We start from the raw sequence: 22,405 nt of genomic DNA on the forward strand, positions 1-22,405 counted from the left end.
AGGAAATATCTATGTGAAAACAGAATATGAATTTTGACTAAAAATTTTTAAATTGGGGTGCCTGGGTGGCTCAGTTGGTTAAGCGTCCGACTTCGGCTCAGGTCATGATCTCATGGTTTGTGAGTTTGAGCCCCGCGTCGGGCTCTGTGCTGACAGCTAGCTCAGAGCCTGGAGCCTGTTTCTGATTCTGTGTCTCCCTCTCTTTCTGACCCTCCTCTGCTCACTCTCTCTCTCTCTCTCTCTCTCAGAAATAAATAAAAAACATGAAAAAAATTAAAAAAAATTTTTTTCATTAAGATAAAGGCAAAAAATTTAAAAATAGGCACTTAAAGTTCCAGAAGATGCATAAAGCATTGTAAGAAAGAACTATATTTATGAAAACATGACTTAATTCACTGTGCTCAATGCTGACATGGTCATCGTCACAGAGGCACTGTCAATGGTTCCAACTTCTAGAATCAGTTTGTTGGTGTAAATTGGTTATAGAACAAAAGGTAACTGCCATCCATTTGAAGATATAATAGAAGTGTGCATGTGAGAAATTGGTGCTAGAAGACGGGGGGAGAAAGCTGAGATTGGAAGGGAAGAGCAGGGGTGCTCAGATTCTTACCTGACAGAGTGAGCAGATAAGCAATCAAAAGATACTCTCTTTCATTGGTGGAACAGCCACAAAAAAGTAATTATGAAAAGGTAAAGCATGAAGGACATAATTTTGATTTACTAAGATATTTGGTGCAGGGGAAGACAGGGTGGGGTTGTGTGAGCCAGATGCTAATTTTTCTGGAACTCAAGAGATAATATATAAAGTGAATAAGAAGTAGAGGCAAAAACATATATTATCTGGAGGTATGGCACTAACTCCCAGGAAAAAAATTGTCAGAAAGAGTTCAAAGTATTTGTTGTGGGGAGGGAATGGGGGTGAGAGAGATGGGATCCTTTTGTGTGTAAGCCCTTTTGATATTTCTTATTTCAACCATGTGCACACATTTCATTTGATATATCATATAAAAAAAAACAATGTATTTTTACTTTCTATCACAAACCAAAACACATTTTGTATTATGCAGTTGCCATTTATAGCTGCATCATAAACATTTTCCCTGATATTACATTGCCTTTATAATGATTCAATTAATGGCTATATAATATTTTGCATTGTTTCCTTAGAAGTACTGATCCATTTATATTCATTCTTTCAGTCTCCTGGTATCTGTCTGAAATCAACAGCAATGGTAGAAATTTGGGGGTAGTAGCCTATGGCCAAAGAAGAAAGTTGTTGGTTTTTTTCTCTGAAAAGAACTAAATCTTGAACTGGCCCACTGTGCATTAGCCAAGTTCAAAGCCCAGGCAGAACTGTGTCCTTGCTCATTGCAGCAACCCTGGGTGGTGCGCACACACCTTGAGACAGACCTACAAAGCCAGAGAGTGTTCCATGACAGCCTGGACAGCCTCAACCCAAGGCCGCCCTTTGCACTGACACTGCCCTCAAGTTCATTTGAAATGGGGGCTGCCAGAAAGATGAGGCTTCATTTGCAAAGCAAGGGCATGGTTTTAATTAGCCTTTAGATCCATAAAAAAGAGAGGGGTGGGGGTGGGGATAGATTTATGGCTTTAAATTCTCTTCTTTGCCGTTTATAAAACAGTATTTATCAGGTGTGGGGCACATGGCAGCTCTGGGGAGTGCCAGACGGGATCAAAAGCAAAGCATAAAAACCTTCCCCTTTCAACATACCTAATCTCCTTCTATCTATAAATGGCCACATTAACCTCATGGCTCAGAAGAGAGATTCATTCTGGCATTTTGCTGTCTGAGGTATAAGGAGCAAGTGAGAGCCTGGCTTCTGTGTGCCAGGCCTGTCTTGCCTCCCCTTTGATGTTTCCCTCAGAAGAATCGAATCATGGCCAATAGCACTGGGGTGGGATGCTCCTGCCATTGTGTCAGAGAGTGTCCCTTTCATAGGGAGGCATTTATATCCCCTCCAGGAGAGTATCAGATGGCAAATGACTGGAAATTAGCAATCAATCATTCATTCATTCAGTGCTCTTTAGTTATCTCTCATATGTCCCACACACTTGCAGGCGTTAGTAGATGCTAATGAAGCAGAAGATATGATTTATTCCTTCAGAAAAAACTCCATTAGTTGGCAAAATAAATTCTGCACACAAAAAATTCTGCACATAATAGACTCATAAATTATTAAAATAATTTTTGGTGTTGAGAAAGAGTTGGCTTTAGTGAGTCTTCAGATTGAGATGGGTTTTGCCAAGAAGGTGTGAAATGGGCTAAACCTTGAAAGATGGGTAAGATTTGAATAAAAAGGAGGAAAAGAGAGATGGAAAAAGCCATAAATAAAAGCCCTGAGGTGAGCATAAATATGGCAGCTCGAGGGGACAAGAGCAGAGAATACATGTTGGAAATAACTTTGGGTCCGCTGGTTTGTGGGTGTGTGTCCCATTCTCCTGAATTGTGGCTTGCTGATCAACACGAACCTACAAAGGGCAGATTCAGGAGGCATCTTTGCTTCTAGAAAACAGAGCAACTTTTCCATGATTTTCCTGCTTTCATAGCTCTAGAAGATATTTTACTTTTCTTCTTTCTGTACCGGGATATGCCTTCTCTGAACTGAGAGTATTGTGGTGTAGAGTCTTAGAAGTGTAGGAACCTTGAGGTTATCTGGCATGCAAGCTCCATGGAACTAGGAATTTTTGTTGGTTTTATTCACTCAGTTCTTAGTGCAATACTTATTGAATAAATAAATGCATGAAAGCCTAGCCTCCCAAACAATTGAGGAACATCAGACTACTATTCCTGAGATACTTTGGCCCTTATTAGCTTGAATCACATCCATCCCTTCCAACCCAGTTTTCTTATCTTTAAAATGGTGATATTAAACCTATTTTATAGACCTTACAAAGTTCAGAGGATCAACTACACACTCAATGTATTTTCATTTATTTAATTATTGTGTACTAGGCTAGGAGTTTTATGTGAATTTAGCTTTCAAGGAACTTAGTCTAATGGAGAAAGCAAAGAAAAATAAACAATAAAGATCCCACCTCAATGTGATAGTGACTAAGATAATGATACGCACAGGGTATTGTGAACTCACAGAAGAGCAACTGCGAATACAGACAAGGGGGAGCAGGGTAGGCTTCCTAAAAGTGACAGTTGTGTGAGCACCTTGTTCAGGTAAGATTTACCTAGGGTAAGTGAAGGCAGTAGTACCTTCAAGGCAGAGGGTAGTTATGAATGCCCATATGCTGGACAATGAACAGGTTGGATGGAGGTTTGTATCTGTGTACAGGTGAGCACAAACCCAGTACGTACTGATCTGTGCAGAGATTGGCCATAAATCCTTCTGGTGAAACTAAGTAAGCAGTATAAATCCCATAAAGCATTATTTTCTAAATAATCACATTTGGACTTCAGCAAAGAGTTATAATTCATGTAGGGACATTATCAGATTCACATTTTAGAAAAAAAAAATCAGTGGAAGCCTATATAGAGGATGGGTGGCAAAAAGATGAAACTGAAAAAAAAAAAACAAAAAACATTGATGAGAATGGAAATCAATTAGGCAGCTACTGAAAGAATTCTGTGAGAGATGAGGAGCCTCAGGATCTGAAATCGGGTTAAGGGAGTAAACTGGTTTTGGGGGCAGATTAAAAGAGATTGAGAAAATGGACTCAGTTAAGTGTCCATCAACAGATGAATGGATCAAGAAGATGTGGTTTATCTATACCATGGAATACTACATGGCAATGAGAAACAATGAAATCTGGCCATGTGTAGCAACATGGATGGACCTTGAGGGTGTTATGCTGAGCGAAATAAGTCAGGCAGAGAAGGACAAATATCATATGTTTGCACGTATAGGAGGATTAGGAGGAACTTGACGGAGGAACAAGGGGGAGAAGAAGGGCGGAAATGGTGGGGGAAAGGGAGAGAAGCAAACCATGAGAGACTCTTGAATGCTGACAAAAACTGAGGACTGATGGATGTGGGGGGAGGGGGGATGGGCATGGAGGAGGACACTTGTGGGGATGAGCACTGAGTGTTATGTGGAAACTAATTCGACAATAAACTATTTAAAAAATAAAAATAAAATAAAATAAAATAAAATAAAATAAAATAAAAAAAAAAAGAAAATGGACTCAGTAGTGACTGGCTGCATGTGGGTTGTATGGAAAGGGGTAATGATCTAGGTGTATGATGTAGGTAACTGATGGGGTAATGGTAAACCAGACTCTAACAGGTGGAAGTCTCCAGTCAGTGAATAATGTAGTGCCCTATCAAACAGATCTATTTTACATACTCTGCATTGGGTGGAAAAGAAAGGCACCTTGCAAACATCCTCAGCCTCTCCTCTACTGTCCTAAGCAATTCACCTCTGGCTTCAAACTTGCTTCTTCCACCTAAAATAACAAAAGGGCAGCAATTAAGCAGACTGTCCCACTTTGGAAGAGGGTTCATTGAGCATCTCTTTGTACTAGAACATATTTCTTAGAAAACTTACCTTCTACTAAAAAAGGTTTATTTGGCAAGTCTCTCTGAGAGAATATCTGGTAGATGTGGATTTTCTCTATTTGTTTCCAATAGGTGTTTAGCCATTATAGTAGGTTTTTTTCTGAGCAAACTTTGGTCTGGTCTGCTCCATAATTCTTTGGATGATGGTGTTACTAACTAAGCCCAAGACTATGAGATAAGAAGTAGGGTATCTGGGAGTGGGGGATGGAGATTGGGTTGTGGTCCGGGAGCCCAAGTTTTGACCCATCAGTATCAAGGAGCCTCTGGGACATCCATAAGATGTCAAGAGGGCCCTTGCCTGCTTACAACCGGAGTTCAGGTCAACAGAGAAATGGCTGTGGAAAAGACACACAAAAACTCCAAAGTGTCCACATCCTTTGGCCTAAGCAAGAAAATGATCACTGGTGATGTTTGCTATTGACAAGTGTGGAAGCCAGATTTTAGTGTTGAGGTAGTCATTAAAGAGAAGTGAACATTAGACAAACTAAGGGTAGACAATACAAAACATGGTTTTTTTTTTATAAAGTTAAACATTTTCCATTAACTTCCTACTATGAAAGATTCCGTTCTCATATCCTCCCTCCCAGATGTATTTTCCATCCTCCCTTTCAATATAGATATATGACCATTTTTCTTTGCAGTGTATTTAATCGTCACATTTTCATGATGACTCCAATGTTATGTGCAGCTGAGCCATGTAGATTACTACAATTATATATCCTTTCTTGTAAAATGTTGCTTCCTCGAGCAGTACTAATTTTCTTAATTTTTTACTTGCTTGGTTTCCTGCATTCCTAAAACAAAATCAACCCAAACACTGTCTCAGAAGTGTCAGTATCCCCTCAATATTTTCAAATATATCAGAAACTCTATTAATGTTGACTTCTTGGAGAGATACCTCCTGTGATCCTCCACTCTCGTATCTCAACGTCAACTGGCTGTCATCTTAGTCCACTGTAGCTATGTCATCTGGCGTTTTCTCATGTCATTCTGGGTATCTCTCCTCCTGTCTCCTTTGTTGGTGTGGCTGTTTCCTTTATCTTCTGCCTTCTTTCTTTTTGGTCTTTCTTTTCATTTTGGTAGCAAAAGATAGTCCCATAGATCCTGGAGAAGTATTTGAAAGTATTTTTGTTCTAAATTGCAAGCTGAGTATGTCTTTATTCTTTGCTCACATTTAATTAATAATATAGGTGATACACATTTCTAGGTAGATCATTTTCCCTCCTAATTTGAAGGCATTTTTCCTGTTGTTTTTCTAGCAATGAGGTTGGTTTTAGAATCTCTATGTCATTCTGACTTGAATCTTTTGTTTGTGTGGGTAATCTGGTTTGTATTTTTTTTCTCATTCATGGTCATTAGGATCTATTCTTCATCTCCATCATTTTAAAATTTCATTCATAATGATGTGATTTCCTGTGTGTCCTAGATATCTGTGCTGGGTACTTGATGGGCCCCTTTCAATCTGGGAATTCATACTCTTTGGTTCTCTGTAAATTTCTTCTTTAATTTCCCTCCCTCCATTTTATCTTTCTGGATCCCTGGTTATGGATATCTGCTCTTCTGGACAGCTTTTCAGTTATATTTAATATTTTCAGTTACATTTAATACATTTATGCTATATGTTAGTTTGTATATCTTATTTTGAGTGTGATTTTCTCAATCTTATTCAATGGTTCCACTGATAGTTTTTTAACCATAGTTTAGATATTTTTAATAACCAAAAGCTCTCTTTTAACCTCTCTGAACATTCTTTTATAGCTCCATATTTTTGTTTCATTGACTTACAACTTTTGTCTTTCTGAAGCTCTCAATTATACATACAGTTTTTGTTTTCTTTAGCTCTCTGCATTTTTTAAATTTTGGTATGTCTTTCATATTACAGAATTTCCTCAGATATTTAATATTCTTTGGTGTTTTTGTTCATATTTAGAAACAATGCACTAAAAACCATTTGGGAGGTGCCTGGGTGGCTCAGTTGGTTAAGCATCATGACTGATCAGGTCATGATCTCGCTGTTAGAGAGTTTGATCCCCACGTCAGACTCGGTGCTGACAGTCCAGAACCTGGATCCTGCTTCAGATCTGTGTCTCCCCCTCCTTCCCCTCCCCAACTCGTGCTCTCTCAAAAATAAATAAACATTAAAAATATAATAACTTTTTGGAAACGTTTTCTGTTGTAGTGCTCCCTGTGGATTGGTAGGGTTCTCTGTAGGGTGATTTTATTGGTGACTTTTCTTGAGACTCCTCATATATCAGAATCTTTCCTAGTGGATCAGGCAGATTCCTCAAAGAAGAATCTCTTGTCTTCCGTGGGTAAGAAATAAACTTGATTACCTCCTGGAAGGCAAGTTGGCATAGGAGAACAGGCGGGGTCTTCACATACAGTGTAACTTAGTGTAACAGTCCTGTTTCAGTGCTGTGTTCCCACACTTTCCTGGACCTCATGTCTTCGACTCTAGCATGTCTTTAGTTCAACATATCCAGAAGACAACCCTTTATTCTTCTGTTGGAATAAAGAATAGGCAGAAGTGCAATTGAATGGGGGAAGTGGAGATGCAGGGCTCTGGGAATCTAACTATTCTCACAAAAGCTTCTAATCAATCTTGCTAATTTCAGTCTTATTTCCATCACCATTTTCAGAAGTATCTTATCATCTCAAATTCCTGATCTTTTCGCAGATAGGGTAAATCAGTNCTGCCAGGGGAAGTTTTCTCTTTCTTTGCCCCGCTAAGTCAGCCTAAAGTTCTGCTTGTTCTCTACTTTGCATCTCCGTATGATATGTCATTTATATTTCGAACTTAACACTCTAATACCAAACTCTTCATTTATTCTCCATCCAGACCTGCCGCTCTCATGTTCTCATATCAGGGAATAGCACAATCAATCCCCCAGTTGCTGAGATCTTATTTTCTTTCTTTTACCTTCTTATTCAATCCATCAGAACATCAACTGACTTTACCTCCAAAGAATATTTCCATTCTGAATTTTCATTACCTCAACAACTATTGACCTAGGCCAACCCAGTATTATCTCTCACCTTGTTTATTCTTAATAGTCAATTCTATTTTTGATCTGCTAAGAACATTCTCTACACAGAAGACAGAGTGATCATTAAAAAAAAAATTTTTTTAACATTTACTTATTTTTTGAAGACACAGAGAGACAGAGCACAACAGGGGAGGGGCAGTGAGAGAGGGAGACACAGAATCAGAAGCAGGCTCCAGGCTCTGAGCTGTCAGCACAGGGCCCAATGTGGGGCTTGAACTTACAAACTGTGAGATCATGGTCTGAGCCGAAGTCAGAAGCTTATCCAACTGAGCCACCCATCACCCCCAGAGTGACCTTTTAAAATCAAAATCTGATCATGCATTTCCATTGTTCAAAGTAATCCACTGATATCCCTTTATCTTTGGAATAAAATCCAAGAGTCTTTCCTTAGCATTATATGCTCTGTCTATTCAAATTCTGTCTCCTGTACTTGACCCCCTGTGCTTACAGCTCTCTGCCATACTAGCCTTTACTTCTATTGAAGACACCAAGCATTCTCTTGTTTTGAGGCCTTTGCTTCTGATCCTACGACCTGAAATTCTCTTCTTACAGATATTTTGATTCTGAAAGAACAACGATTTCCATTTTCTATCTCCTCACATATCACAACATATGTTCCTCAGTTCCAGAGACTGTTTCATCCTCTGCTTTCTCTCCAGTGCCCAAAATAGGCCCGATACATAATAGGTGCTCAATAAATATTTGTGGAATGAATCACCGAAACTCCAATTCAGTGGAGTTTCAAGTGGAAGTGTCAATAAATGCATGCATTCAAACAGTCTTCTTTAACTGGAGTATGAACATTTTTTATTAAAGGAAATTACAAAAAAGCTATAATTTAATATGTGTGTATATATTTTTAATTACATTCAGCTTACAAATCAACAACAGAAAACAAGCAATCTGATTAAAAAATAGGCAAAGGGCCTGGATAGACATTTCTTTACAGAAAATACATAAATGGTCAATAAGCACATGAAAAGATGCTCCACATCATTATTTACCAGGAAAATGCAAAACAAAATCATAATGAGATGCCACTGCACACTCATTAGGATTGCTACTAGTGCGGCACCTGGGTGGCTCAGTTGGTTAAGCGTCCGACTTCAGCTCAGGTCATGATCTCACGGTTCGTGGGTTCAAGCCCCGTATCGGGCTCTGTGCTGAGGAATAGCTCAGAGCCTGGAGCCTGCTTCAGATTCTGTGTCTCCCTCTCTCTCTGACCCTCCCCTGCTCATGCTGTCTCTATCTCAAAAATAAATAAAACATTAAAAAAAAAAAGGATTGCTACTAGTAAGAAAAATGGAAAATAACAAGTGTTGATGAGGAGTTAGAGAAATTGGAGCCCTTGTGCATTGTTGGTAGGAATGTAAAATGGTGCAGCTGTTTTGGAATTAGTATAATGTTTCTTAAAAGATTAAACATAGAATAACCATAGCATCCAGCAATTCCACTGTGGATATACATCCAAAGAATGGAAAGCAGGGGCCCAAACAGATATTAGTACACCCATGTTCACTGGGGCATCCTTCACAATAGCCTCAAGGTGGGAACAAACCTCATGTTGATCGATGGATGAATGGATAAACAAGATGTTGTACATACAATGGAATATCATTCAATCATAAAAAGAAGTGAAATTATATGTGCTACAACATAGATGAAACTTAGGCACATTATGCCAAGTGAAGTAAGCCAGCCACAAAAGGACAAATATTGTGTGATTCCAATTATAGGAGGTATCTAGAGTAGTCAAATTCATAAATACAGAAAGTACAGTGGTACTGCCAGTATTGTTTTATGGGTTCAGTCAGAGTTTCAGTTTGAGAAGATGGAAACAAATTGGAGATGGATGGTGGTGACGATCACACAATAATGTGAATGAACTTAATGCCACTGAACTTGACACTTAAAATGATTAATGCGGTAAAATTTATGCTGTATGTATTTTACCACAGTTTAAGAAAATAGCTGTGTTTAGCTAAAAGAGGCCAACTGGAAAATTTTATCTAAAGGAGCTTTTTGGCCATGGCAGGAAAAACTCTGGTGTTAGTAGTGGGAACATTTAATGACAATAATCAGTGATGGACCAGAAGATTCCAAATCTTCTCTTTTTCAGACTCATCTTCCCACTCAAGTGCCTATAACCTTTCCTCCATGACCTGGCTCCTCATTGTTCTTCTCTGTCATTCTATTTAGGAGTGGCAGGGAACCTGGAATTTAGCCATATTCAATGGCAGCAAAGAATGTTCTCAGTGCTTCTTTCATGAAAATGTTAAGCACCTTGAGATGTTATGAGGTATCTTTGGAAATGATGAACTTCATTGCTAAAGGAGCTAAACAGTTATTGTTTTTGCAGGATTCTCTCATGCATTTAATTAGCTAATGTACGTTGTCAGCTTCCAAGAGCAGGGGGAATATTCAGGGCTTCTCTAGCATTTTTGGGCACAGCCTTCTTTCCTATCTCAGCAGTTTGAACATTGTTTGGGGAAGTTGTCACTAGTATAATTGCAAACTTTGTTGCATTTGCTGAGTCCCCAGTTCATGAGTTTTTGCACATATGCACTCCAAGCACAAGAGTGGCTTGTGGATATAGGCTATGGAGCGCTTCAGTTCTTGAATTTCCTTGAATTGTCCTCTGAGAAGTCAATGTGATTTCTTCTGGTACGGTACAGAAACATATGCTCTGCATACATGAGGGATGCTGCCATCCAAAATAGACTCTTGCCTCTCCACAAGACACATCATCTCACTTGAATGCCACAAATCATGCTTTGAATTTTTCCAAGGCTCTGGAAGCACACAACTTTTATATACAGGTTTACCATTTCTTATTCAAAATCCAAAGTAGCCAGATGTGTCTTGCAATTGGGGATTTTGTAAAGTTAAGAAATACAATGCCATTATATTACACCCCAGCAGGGTCTGGATACCGGCCCTATAAACAAATGCAACAATATTGGCTGAATATTCATTCATACTCCCTAGGATAAATAAAGATTATAAATAAACCTATTAGTCTATACCAGATTTTGTTACCAAATGAGTTTTAGTGACTCACTAAGGATAACTTCTGGTTTCAGAGTTTTTTGGATTTCAGAATGGTGAACAGGGATCATAGACATGCTAGTATAAACAAGGGCAGAGGATTAGCTAACAGAGATTTGGTAACAACAGGTTCCCATATTTCTCAATGTTCTCATCTTTGGAGGAAGAGTGTAGAAGTTTCCATAGAGAGAATCTTTAAGGAATTTGGGCAGGAATAATTGCTCTGAAGCCTACATTTCCTGGCCTGCTTGACTCTTTCTTCTATAGACTTTGATAGATGAACTAATTTGTTCTAACCTGCCACCTTCAACCAGGGAAGATGGAAGCCTCTAAGTTATCAGGAGAAAAAACAAAACAAAACGAAAAAACAGTGAGAGTCAAACAGTTACGCAATCTAAGGTCACACAGCCAATCCAAGATGGAAGACCGATAAAAGAACTTTCAGAAGTGAGTATTATTTAATTTATGTCATGGGATAAACCAAGGTCCAGAAGTTAGAAGGTATGACTGTGTTATTACTTATATGACCTTAGGCAAAGCCCATCGCTTTGATGTTTTTGTTTTCTCTATTTAAACAATGAGGACTGAGCAATTAGTTTATGGTGAATTTTAGTATCTCCAGTCAGAACAACATTATCCACTAATAGGTTAACTGCAGGTGAAATATCTGTATGGTAGATGGACAAACAAGTAACAATGGCATCTTCCTGTTGCTAGAGGATATCCCTCCAGGAAAAAAATGCTACCCGAAAAGATATGCATGGAAATTCATTTCCTCTGTCCTTCGGGACATTTTACCCTACTGTATTATATATTAAATATCTCCAATAAGGACTTCATTTAGATTTAATAAGTCAGAATTGCAAACGTTAATGAAATGCCAATAGAGTGATTAACAACACATGCTTTGAAGTTCCTCAAATATGTACTCCCCTCCCCCCCAAAAAGAGACAGAGACAGAGAAGAATTTATAAGAAAAATGTCCAGTCATAGAACTTTATCCTGTAGTGTTTTTTTTTTTTTTCCTTTCAGAGTTAAAATATCTCTCAAGTGCTCAGGACTTAACAAACAGAAAAACAGCAGGGGAATGAAAAAGCAAGGCTGAGTTTCAGTCACACAGATCTCAGCAAGAAGTAAAAATAAACTCTTTTAAAATGATCATCCTTTTCCACAGCACTCAGAAGCAGGTTTGGTAAAAAGTAGCCTCAAAACAGAAAATTCATCCTTCACCCCCGCCTCCCCGGAACTTGGGCTCCACTTTTTTCTTTTTTAATTTTTAATGTTTTATTTATTTCTAGGAGAGAAAAAGAGAGACAGCATGAGCAGGGGAGGGTCAGAGAGAGAGGGAGCCACAGACTCTGAAACAGGCTCCAGGCTCTGAGCTGGCAGTCAGCACAGAGCCCAACGCGGGGCTCGAACCCACGAACCGCAAGATCATGACCTAAGCGAAAGTCAGATGCTTAACCGACTAAGCCACCCAGGCGCCCCACTTGGGCCCCACTTTTAGCCTCTGCTCTGATTCTACTGATCCTGTAACTTCTTCCACATTAGCTAAAGATTCTTGGGATTTCTCTTTCTCTCTCCCCACCCCCCTTCTCCATTTCTGGGAGCTACCCAAGAACACAAATATGGGAAGAGAAGCGGTCTGCTAATTTTGCATTATCTCGATTTCAGGAAAATAGCACGGAACCATCATCTTGGAGTTTCCCTGGCCCAAGCTCCCCCTTTCTTGATGAAATCTAAAACAATGAAGTGAACTGTTGGGTGTCATGGCTAGTATGTGAGAGAGGTGACCAATCACAGGTCTGGTACCAGTACTTCTCTCCCCCAAATCCCCTGTTCCCTGCTGTCCCAGATTAAAACAGTAGAGTTTCCCTCGCAACCCCCTGTTGCCGTAAATACCTCTGTGGAATGGCACTGAGTTAGGCAGCTTCCCCCTGGCCCCTTGAGCTGCATGAAGCTGGGCCCTTACAAGTTCAGCACCTGAGAAAAATTAAGGGGAGGATTGAAAATCACATCCAGCTGGGCGTTAGCATGTGTTAAACAGGGTTTTGATGTTAAAGGGTTTTAAGTGCGTGACTGGTACACCTCAGGGCAAGGCCCAAGCTTCCCTGAGAATCTGTTCTTGCTTTTCTTTCTTTTCGCGTCTAATCGGTCCCATTCCGTTTTCAATTCTCTTTCTCACTTTGCAAAGTGCCAGACAAATTACTGGTATCCTCTGCGAGCCTCTGGTTTCTTTTTGGTTTCTGAAAACATACACTCTTGAGGATACTTCAGGGTAGATCTTGCTCGAGGCAAGAATTTCATAAAATTTTAGGAACATAACCAAAGCAAAGACCTATTTGTGACTTTTCCAGCCCGTGATTGATCTTCCATTTTCTAATCCTAATCCATGGATAGGATATAAATCTACGGCCAATATCGTAATGTTTGGTGACGGTTTTTTTCTTTGGCAATAAACCTTTTTGACAGAAATGAGTTCAAAAGGAAGAAGAGTGCGTTAAATGAAAATTCCATGACCATGCTTTCATTCTCATGGAAGTTGGGGATGAATGTGTCGCTTGCACACAATGTCCACATTCACCATCCCCACAGCCCCAGAGGCTGTGGCATGATCACTGACCACATGGCAACATGAAAACACAAATCTGCTGAAGAAGCACCAGCATCCAGAGAATTAGTAGTTCAAGAAGACCATGCCTGAATGTCACAGTTTAGTATCTGCAGTTCTAGAGGGTGTGTTTACATACAATACTGTGAGGCTTGACTTTTTATGCACACTTAAAAAATGAATATTCTTCTAAATTAATTTCTCTGCTTTTTTATGCCAACTTTTCTTGTGTATATAATACAAGAACTGAAGTAATAATTATTACTGTGTTGTCTCCATTTACAGAAGAAAATATTCAGTAGCAGTTAAACGATGACAGTTTTATATTAGTGTGATCAACTGAGTTTCTCAGCTGAGCCACAGAGCACAGAAGAGTGGCTTGAGAGACCATTTTCTCAATTTTGCCAAAGATGGTACATAACTATACCATTCCAGATGTGTACGGCATTATATACAATGGATGCCTTGGAGCATCAGAGTTTAATTCTTTGAAAGAATCCAGGTTGAAAAAGACTGAGTCATATGTTTCAAATTGAAAGTCCCAAAGGATAGCTCCCAAAATAGTTTTTCACCCATCTAGTAATAGAATCAAGTAAATCTTTTGGGAGTTCTTTCAAAGGTGAAATTTTTGACATCATTTTGAATGCTACTGTAAGTTAGTAAAAATGTTCAATATTGAAATAAAATTAAATACTTTGTGATAATATAAATACATAGTGTGGTGGAGCAAGCCCCCCAGATGATCAGTGTTTGTTATTAAATGAAGAAACCTGTAGAATAGAAGTGTGTATGGAATTAGTGATGAACATATTATTCAAATTTTACCCATCCAAACAAGCCTCAATATTCCATAGTCAAAAATAGAGGCTATTGCTGATAACATCTACAACTATTTTTATAGATATTGTTAAAACAATTAAACTTAATGTTTTGTTATAAAGCTGATGTTGAATACAAAAGAAAATAAAAGAAGGTAAATGTTTTGCTGCCTGTCAATGAGTAAATTTTACAAATGTTAACACTTTATGTAAATCAGCCTACATGTCCTATAATCTTGATTTTTTTTTTTTCCTTTGGTGAATGAGTTACCTGATTTTAATTGTATTTTGTTCCAAATCACTTGGACAACTTTTTTGAAACTTTTCGGGATGTTATGTTTGTCAGCTGTGCTGTAGCTGCTGCTGTTCACAGTAACAGGGGCCCAGAAATTCCCGGGCCAGGGTAGCCACAGCCAAGGCCAAGCCCTGGAAACCAACCTCCTTTGTAGGGCAGGTGGGAGGCAGCAGGCCAGTAGGTAAGCTACAATTAAGAAAGAAAGAAAGAAAGAAAGAAAGAAAGAAAGAAAGAAAGAAAGAAAGAAAGAAAGAAAGAAAGAAAAGGATTTCAATAATTGGCATACCATACAACTTCAGTTTTTGAAGGTTTTAGAAAATTGGAATTGCTAAAAACAAAATTTTCAAGCAAGACAATCCTGGAAATGAATACAAATGCAGGAGAAGAATTGATCTTGAATACCAGAGTGGGGGACATATTGTCTGATGAGACTGTGAGGACTCAACATATGTAAGTAAGCCTTCATCCTGAATTCAATAAGACCTTGAAATATTTCAGCTTTCGAGAAGTCTTTTAATGGACTTTTGTTTTTAATTTGATGCATTTATGTTTTCTTCCAGAATGGAAATAAAGTTGAGAAGACTTATGATTTTCCAGCATTTGCATTTTATGAAATACTTATTTTATTAAGTTTTTTAAAAAAAAATTTGAGTATAGTTGTTATACAATGTGACATTAGTTTCAGGTGTACAACATGGTGATTTGACTTCTCTGTAAGTTATGCTATGCTCGCCACAGTGTAGCTGCCATCTGTCACCATGCAATGATATTACAGTATCATTTACTATATTCCCTATGAATGCCTTTCATTCCCATGACTTATTCCTTCCATGCCTGGGTGTACCTCTAGCAACCCTTCACCCATTTCACCCAGCCATCCCCTCCTTTGGCCACCATTTTTAAATGAGGCAAATAGAGACGTCTTTTGAAGAGTTTGATCCTATACAAAGTGAAAGTAATTTGGATGGAAACCCACAAATAGAAACTTTGTAGACATTTGAGCTGAAATTTGTACACTTCCCTACAAAGAATTAGAATTAAGAGTATTTAGCAGTATTTGGTCTGGACTCTCCTGACCACCTGGATGGGGATTTTTCTCACTAAAAAATAACAGGGTCTAAAAGATGAGTCAATTGGCAATCCCAGTAATTTCAAATTTATTAAACAAAATCCAACTTTTAAAAAAAGATTGCAAAAGGGGTCATCTGGGTGGCTCAGATGCTGGTTAAGCATCTGACTCTTGATTTTGGTGCAGGTCATTATCTCATGGTTGTGACATCAAGCCCCTTGTTGAGTTCCTCAATGGGTGTGGAGCCTGCTTAAGATCCACTCTCTCCCTCTACCTCTCATGCACTCTCTCAAAAAAACCAAACCAAACCAAAACAAAAAGATGAAAAAGAAAAAAGAAAATAGATTGTAGGAAGTAAGAAAATTTAAGACAAAATTTAAAATAATACAACAGTCTAAATTAAAATAAAGTCTTTAAAAATATTTGTGACTATTTTAGAGGTTGCTGTAGCTAAGAAACTGATTAAAGTGTATAAAGATATTCCCAGGAAGGGCTTAGTTGAGTATTCAACTCTCGATTTTGGCTCAAGTCATGATCTCACAGTTGTGGTATCAAGCCCTCTGTCTTCTTCACTGACAGCATGAAGCCTGATTGGGGTTCTCTCTCTTCCTCTCTCTCTGCCCTTCCCCCACTCATGCATAATCTCTCCCTCTCTCTGTCTCCCTCAAAATAAATAAGTGAAAAAAGATATGCCAAGAATAATTACTCTGCTTATGTTTCTTAATGTTCAGAAAATTAATATAAAGTTTTACGATTTTGGCCTAATGTATCCAAATATGTGATACTGTTCTTCTGAAAGAGTTTTGAAAACTCTTTTTGAATACCACTATCTAAGAATGTGTTTGTTTCAATGGCACATACACTAATGATACAGAGAAGAGCATGGCTCCTGAACAAGGAAGACACACAAATTTGTGAAGGTTCCATATTTTTTTAAGTATGTGGTGGGGATTAAGGAGGGCCCTTGTTATGATAAGGACTGGGTATTTTATGGAAGCATTGAATCAGTATATTGTACACCTGAAACTAATATTACACTGTATGTTAAACTGGAATTAAACCAAAAACTTAAAAAAATAATGAAGAACCTTATTTTTTTAAAAAAAATCTATGAATGTATAAAACCAACTTTTTAAATCAACAAATCACCCATGGAGCATTATTTCTCTCCCTTTCCACTCATCTATCTCTTCTCCTTCTTTTAGGATCAGTTTAAGCCTGACCTGACCAGAAAGTATGTCTCTGAGCGTTTTATACATCACAGATTGCTCATCATCTGAATCACCTTTGAGTCTCTATTATTTTGCACTGAACTGTCTTTTCATTCACTGTCTGTGGCTTTGGGGTGCTTTATGCCATGTCTCAGAGCTTTTGTGTCTCTGTATAAGGGAAGGTGCTTAAAAATGTATTGTTGATGACAATATGGCCACATCATATTCAAGGAAGAAACATTCGATGTCTGAATTCTAGATGAGGGTGAAGAGGGGTACAAAAGAAATGTAGGGCTATGGCAACTCAACTTTTATTATAATCTTTCTAGCAGCAGAAAGAATGCCGTCAACAGTTCTAGTCCTGAAGATGATAAGAAAGGTCAAGTGAGGGGTGGAGGTGGGGAAGCTTGGTGTGGCTTTCACTTTAGTTGATCATAAAGGATGAAAGGGGAGGCTAGATATATAAGATTAAAATAATTAAGAATTAGATGTATTCTAGAACAGTTACATTGGTAAATATGATATATCAGCAGTGTAAAAGAAGGTGTCAAAACCAAGGGTATTCAAGAATTCAAGAAAAGGAAGAAAACTTCTATTGCAGTAGCAAAATCAGGAAAAGAGGTAAAGAAGCTGGCTGTTGAAGAGTTTATTTCTTTTGACAGTATTTCATCTTAGCATAGCCTAAAATGTGATATGTTAACATTAATTAATAGAAACTGATTGAAAAGGAAAGCTGCCAATAAAGCTGTGAAGCAGAAAGGAAAGAATGGATGAGTGTAAGTAATGCTATGTAAAAATGGATTTTTAGGTGCACCTGGGTGGCTCAGTCAGTTAAGCATCTGATTCTTGACTTTGGCTCAGGTCATGACCTCATGGTTTGTAAGCCTACATCGGATTCTGTACTGATGGTGCAGAGCCTGCGTATGTCTCCCTCTTTCTCTGCCCCTACTCTGCTTTTTCTCTCTCTCTCAGAATAGGTAAAAAATAAACATAAAAAATGGAGTTTTAGAGGTTCCTATGCGCACATCACCTCCAGCATTAGCTTTCAACAAAAACAATAGCAGCAAAAGTCCTTAGTGATTTAAAAATGAGGTTATTGATACCAATGTGTGCTGAATATCAAGGCATAATTAGCATTCAAAGATTTATTATTAGGTTAAGAACATTTTGAATTAACAGTACTTTATGTACATATAAAATAATGTCTTAGAGGGAATGTAATCTCCCATTTCCTGCATGAGGGGCATGCTCCTTAGAGGTACTGGTTTTTGTGACATCTTCATATCCTAACCATGTACAGAGGCATAGGGAAAAAAAATAAGCAAAAATATAAATAAATAAGGAATGGTTTTAACTTCAACTAGGTAGAAAGAATGGTACAGATTTCTTCCAGACCACACTTTCAGATTATGAAGATGAGTGAAAAAGGAGAGAACGTTAACTTTGGCAAATAAATATGTTTAGAGTCTCCCAATCTTCTTGGTTTCTCTTACTTTCAAAATAATGATTAAGAGGAACTTAGGAAACCTCAATATCTTGTAGAGAAGGCTTTCAGAATGGGACTTATGAGACTTAAGTTGTGGTTGTTGTTCTTTATTCTGGACAAGATAACAGTGAGCTTGGACAAAGTAATTGGCCACTGGGTCTAAGCTTCTTCACCTCTCAAAAAAAGAAGTTGTGCAGGATGACAGCTGAGATACTTTCTTTTTTTTTTTTTAATGTTTTTTATTTATTTCTAGGGGAGAGAGAGAGACAGCGTGAGCAGGGGAGGGTCAAAGAGAGAGGGAGTCACAGACTCTGAAACAGGCTCCAGGCTCTGAGCTGGCAGTCAGCACAGAGCCCGACGTGGGGCTCGAACGCACAAATTGCGAGATCATAACCTAAGTGAAAGTCGGACGCTTAACCGACTAAGCCACCCAGGAGCCCCGCTGAGATACTTTCTGATATACGATTTTTTTTTTCAGTGTTGGCAGCACTTTTATTTATTTATATTTTATGTTTATTGTTGAGAGAGAGAAAAAGCGCGTGAGCGAGCATGAGTGGGGGAGGGGCAGAGAGAGCGAGAGAGCGAGAGAGAGAGAGAGAGAGGGAGAGAATCTGAAGCAGGCNCGTGTAGTGATAATATGACCCATTTATTCAAATGGAAAGATGCAAGGGGTAGGGCTGATGAGAGCAAAGGAACTGTCCAGGGTGCTTAGAAACACTGGGGTCCATTCATTCTCTGGAGTGATGACCATAAGCCACAATATGACTCCATTTGTTATTCATTCAAAATTTCTACTATGTTAAATACATAGTAAGCTATTCTGTCAGTAACCAGTAGATACAATTCAATATGAGATCAATTTCCTTTTGCTTAAAAGGGGAACTGTATAGTTAGTGTCATCTCAATTCTGTCTTCAGCTAATTGCTGATCTCTAGACCAGTCATTTCATTCAGTTATTATTCAGAGGATGATATCAGAGTAGTTTTCATGGAATACCTGTGATATTAATTTATCAGCAGGCATATCAGGAGATATGAGGATTCATATATGGTTAAGAGGTAGGAGGGATTGAGACTTCGAAAAATATACATTTGATTATGGCATAAAGATAATAGAAAGAGGAAAAGGAAGAGATGTAAGACAGATAATGGGAGCTAATAATAATTAAGCAATCCTCAGTTGCTTGACCAGGACACACGGCAAGAGGTTGTTGGTGAGTATTTGTGGGTTATGTTAACTTATTACAGCACAACCTGGTACTCTGGCACTAGTTGCTACAGCTTCTTGCTAATAACCTGCTTTGTGAGGATGGAAGGTGGAGGGTGCAATGGGAATGTGAAGCCGGTGAATCTTAGTGAAATGTAGGCTTACTGAGTGGAAAATGGGGAGCTGGGAACTCCTTGAGGCTAAAACACTTTTATCAAGTCAATATCTTGAAATATTACTCTTGTGCCTATTGCTTCTGCCTGGACCCTCCTTAATCTCATACCACTCTGACCTTTGCTTCCTTTCTTGTTCTATGCTGAACTTGAAGCCAGAGTTTCAATCTCTTGGACTCTGGGGCACTGTATTGTTGTGAAGACAAATGTCATCTTTTCCAGTCAACCCTCCCACTAATGTTAGTCCTGATATGTCTTTTCACTTTAAAAAAAATTTTTTTTTAGCATTTATTCAGTTTTGAGAGACAGAGAATGAGTGGGGAAGGGGCAGAGAGAGAGAGAGAGGGAGACACAGAATCTGAAACAGGCTCTGAGCCGTCAGCACGGAGCACAATGTGGGGCTCGAACCCACAAACCATGAGACCATGACCTGAGCTGAAGTTGGATGCTTAACCGACTGAGCCACCCAGGCGCCCCAATGTCTTTTCACTTCTGAGTGTACAAGATGGCAACCAGAATTCAGCCTAATAATTATCATAGCACAAAAAGACTTTCACTTCTCTGCATTTTATCCCTGTAAAAGACACAGCATTTCTATGTTGCTTACACACAGGAGTTCATAGGGTTCTGGGCTAGCGGAGCATATGAGAAATAGAAATTGATATCATGGTAAACTCAAAATTCCTCTTTTTTTTTCAACGACCAAGGCTTTACCTCTTCATTTGTATTCTCTACGTAGCCCTTTCTTCCCTGAGATGTGCATTCTCTCAAGATACTCATCACATTCTCATGCACATGCATTTTGGGTAGGCACAATCATACCCAATGTACCAATTTCCCAGATATATACTCAGACATACATGGATCCCAGTTGCTGGTAAAATTTAAGTTTCATTTCAAGGTGTCTCCCAATTAAGTAGGAAATGTTCTCTTCCAGGACAGAGGAAAAAATATGAGGCAGTAATCTCTCAGTTTGCCATATGCGCTGGCATCAATATCCAGGCTGAGGACTACAGACTGGGATGTGAAGTTGTAGGCTAGGTGTGACCAGTAGAGAATTTAGGCAAGTGTGATGCTCAAAATGACAGGGCAGCATCACTGAGGTCACATTGTGGTGGCACAGAAGAACCTCAAGGCAGAGTTTGGTAAGAATTAAATAGTGTCAGTGTTCCTGCTGAAGACAGAAGGAATTTAATTTCATCAGAGGATTTGGAGAATGCCTGAGATAACCAAGAGAGAAGCCCAGCTACATGAACTTATCCGGTGGAAAGAAATAATAGGAACTAACCCTAAAGATATATTAGGTTCAGAACTCTTTGGGTACACTGGATATCAGGTTACAGTAGGGCCTGGGGAGAGGATAACACAGAAAGCATGGAAATGCCTGACAGAGAGATCTGTGATTCCATTTGCTTAGGCTGATAAAAAATGGGAGAGAACATTTTGTTTTTTTTTCAAAATGTTTATTTCTGATATAGAGACAGCATGAACAGAGGAGGCTTAGAGAGAGAGGGAGACACAGAATCCGAAATGGGCTCCAGGCTCTGAGCTGGTTGTCAGCACAGAGCCCGACACGGGGCTCGAACCCACGAACCGTGAGATCATGACCTGAACCGAAGTCAGACACTTAACTGACTGAGCCACCCAGGTACCCAGAAAGAGAAAACATTTCAGAAGACGTTTTGCTTTTCTTTCTTTAGTCTATCTTAAGTTAGAGGTTTTTATACCATAATCACAGGAGGCTCTGCAGTAGGTGATCGAAGATGTGAGTTCAGATTTTGCTTGAGAAGACAGCCCCAGGATTATTTAACATCCTGCATATGATTTTGGTTTTCCTCCTATTTTTACGTCTCCTGGGTAGTTTCTCCTTATTTAAATGATTTATTATATATTTATCTGGTGTTTCTAGGCATTCTGTAGCTGGAAGGTTTAAGAGTCTCCGTGCACCATGTTGGTAGAAGCAGCCTTGGCATTGCTGGACACTTAATAAGTACTCTCAGAAAAGGGAATAAGCTCAAACAGTGGATAATGGGTACATGTGATGGTAAAGTTTCCACAAAAATGGGCCAGTAGAAATGTCAAAATAAGTGGCAGGGAAAATAGTGGTGGGATGGGTGACAGAAAGTAAGGTGAAATCTGTAAGGTAGTGGGAGGAGGCAACTCTGTGGAGGGTTAATAAAGAGTGAGCAGAAAAGGAGGTCTGAGATGAGAAATGGTATTTTGTTATATTTCTTGTAAGAAAACTAGTTTCTCCAGGTGTTGAGAGAAGAACCCAGGTTACAGGGTTTGGGGAATGTGTGGGAGGAGAACAAGAAATGTGACTGAGAAAGGAAGGTGAGAGGTAAAATGGTAGTTTAGGTGGGAAGCAAATTTGAAGAGAGGTTTGTTTTTTGATTTTTGTTTTGTTTTAATTTAAAGGAGGTCATCATTAACTTGAACTTTCATTCACACCTCCACCAAGTGTCATCTAGAGCTTCAGAATGAACCAAACATTGCTTATTAACTGTCTCCTCTGGTTAATATTGAACTTTAAACTATATTTCATAATCTGGGGCATCACACGTTAAAAATTAATACATTAGTTCATAGATAAGAAAATAGGGATCACGGTCTAAAACTTTTAAAGCCTTATACTATTATTGCCTTTGATTATCCTTTGCATACCTTATAGATAATTATAATAACATCAGAGACTCTGGTAAATGAAGCTACATACATTTGAACAATTACAGTTTCATGTTAAAATGCATCAAACATTGAAAATGGCAAAGCCCTAATGAAGCATCAAGAGCAAGACGGTTTGGAGAAGACCTTACGCTATTTCTCTACAATCTTTCAGAGACCATGGACTAGGTACTCAAGGAGATGTCATAACTTTCATAACTTGATTTTGTCCAGGAATATCTAGCTCTA

General features: G+C 38.7%; 1 pseudogene; it reads left to right on the forward strand.

The window, feature by feature from the left end:
* The first annotated feature begins 16,254 nt into the window (after positions 1-16,254).
* LOC144225426 (U6 spliceosomal RNA) lies at positions 16,255-16,350 on the forward strand (annotated as a pseudogene).
* The last annotated feature ends 6,055 nt before the right edge of the window (positions 16,351-22,405 follow it).

The sequence above is a fragment of the Crocuta crocuta genome, unplaced genomic scaffold (genome assembly GCF_008692635.1).
Source record: "Crocuta crocuta isolate KB4526 unplaced genomic scaffold, BGI_CrCroc_1.0 scaffold172, whole genome shotgun sequence".
NCBI classification, from domain to species: domain Eukaryota; kingdom Metazoa; phylum Chordata; class Mammalia; order Carnivora; family Hyaenidae; genus Crocuta; species Crocuta crocuta.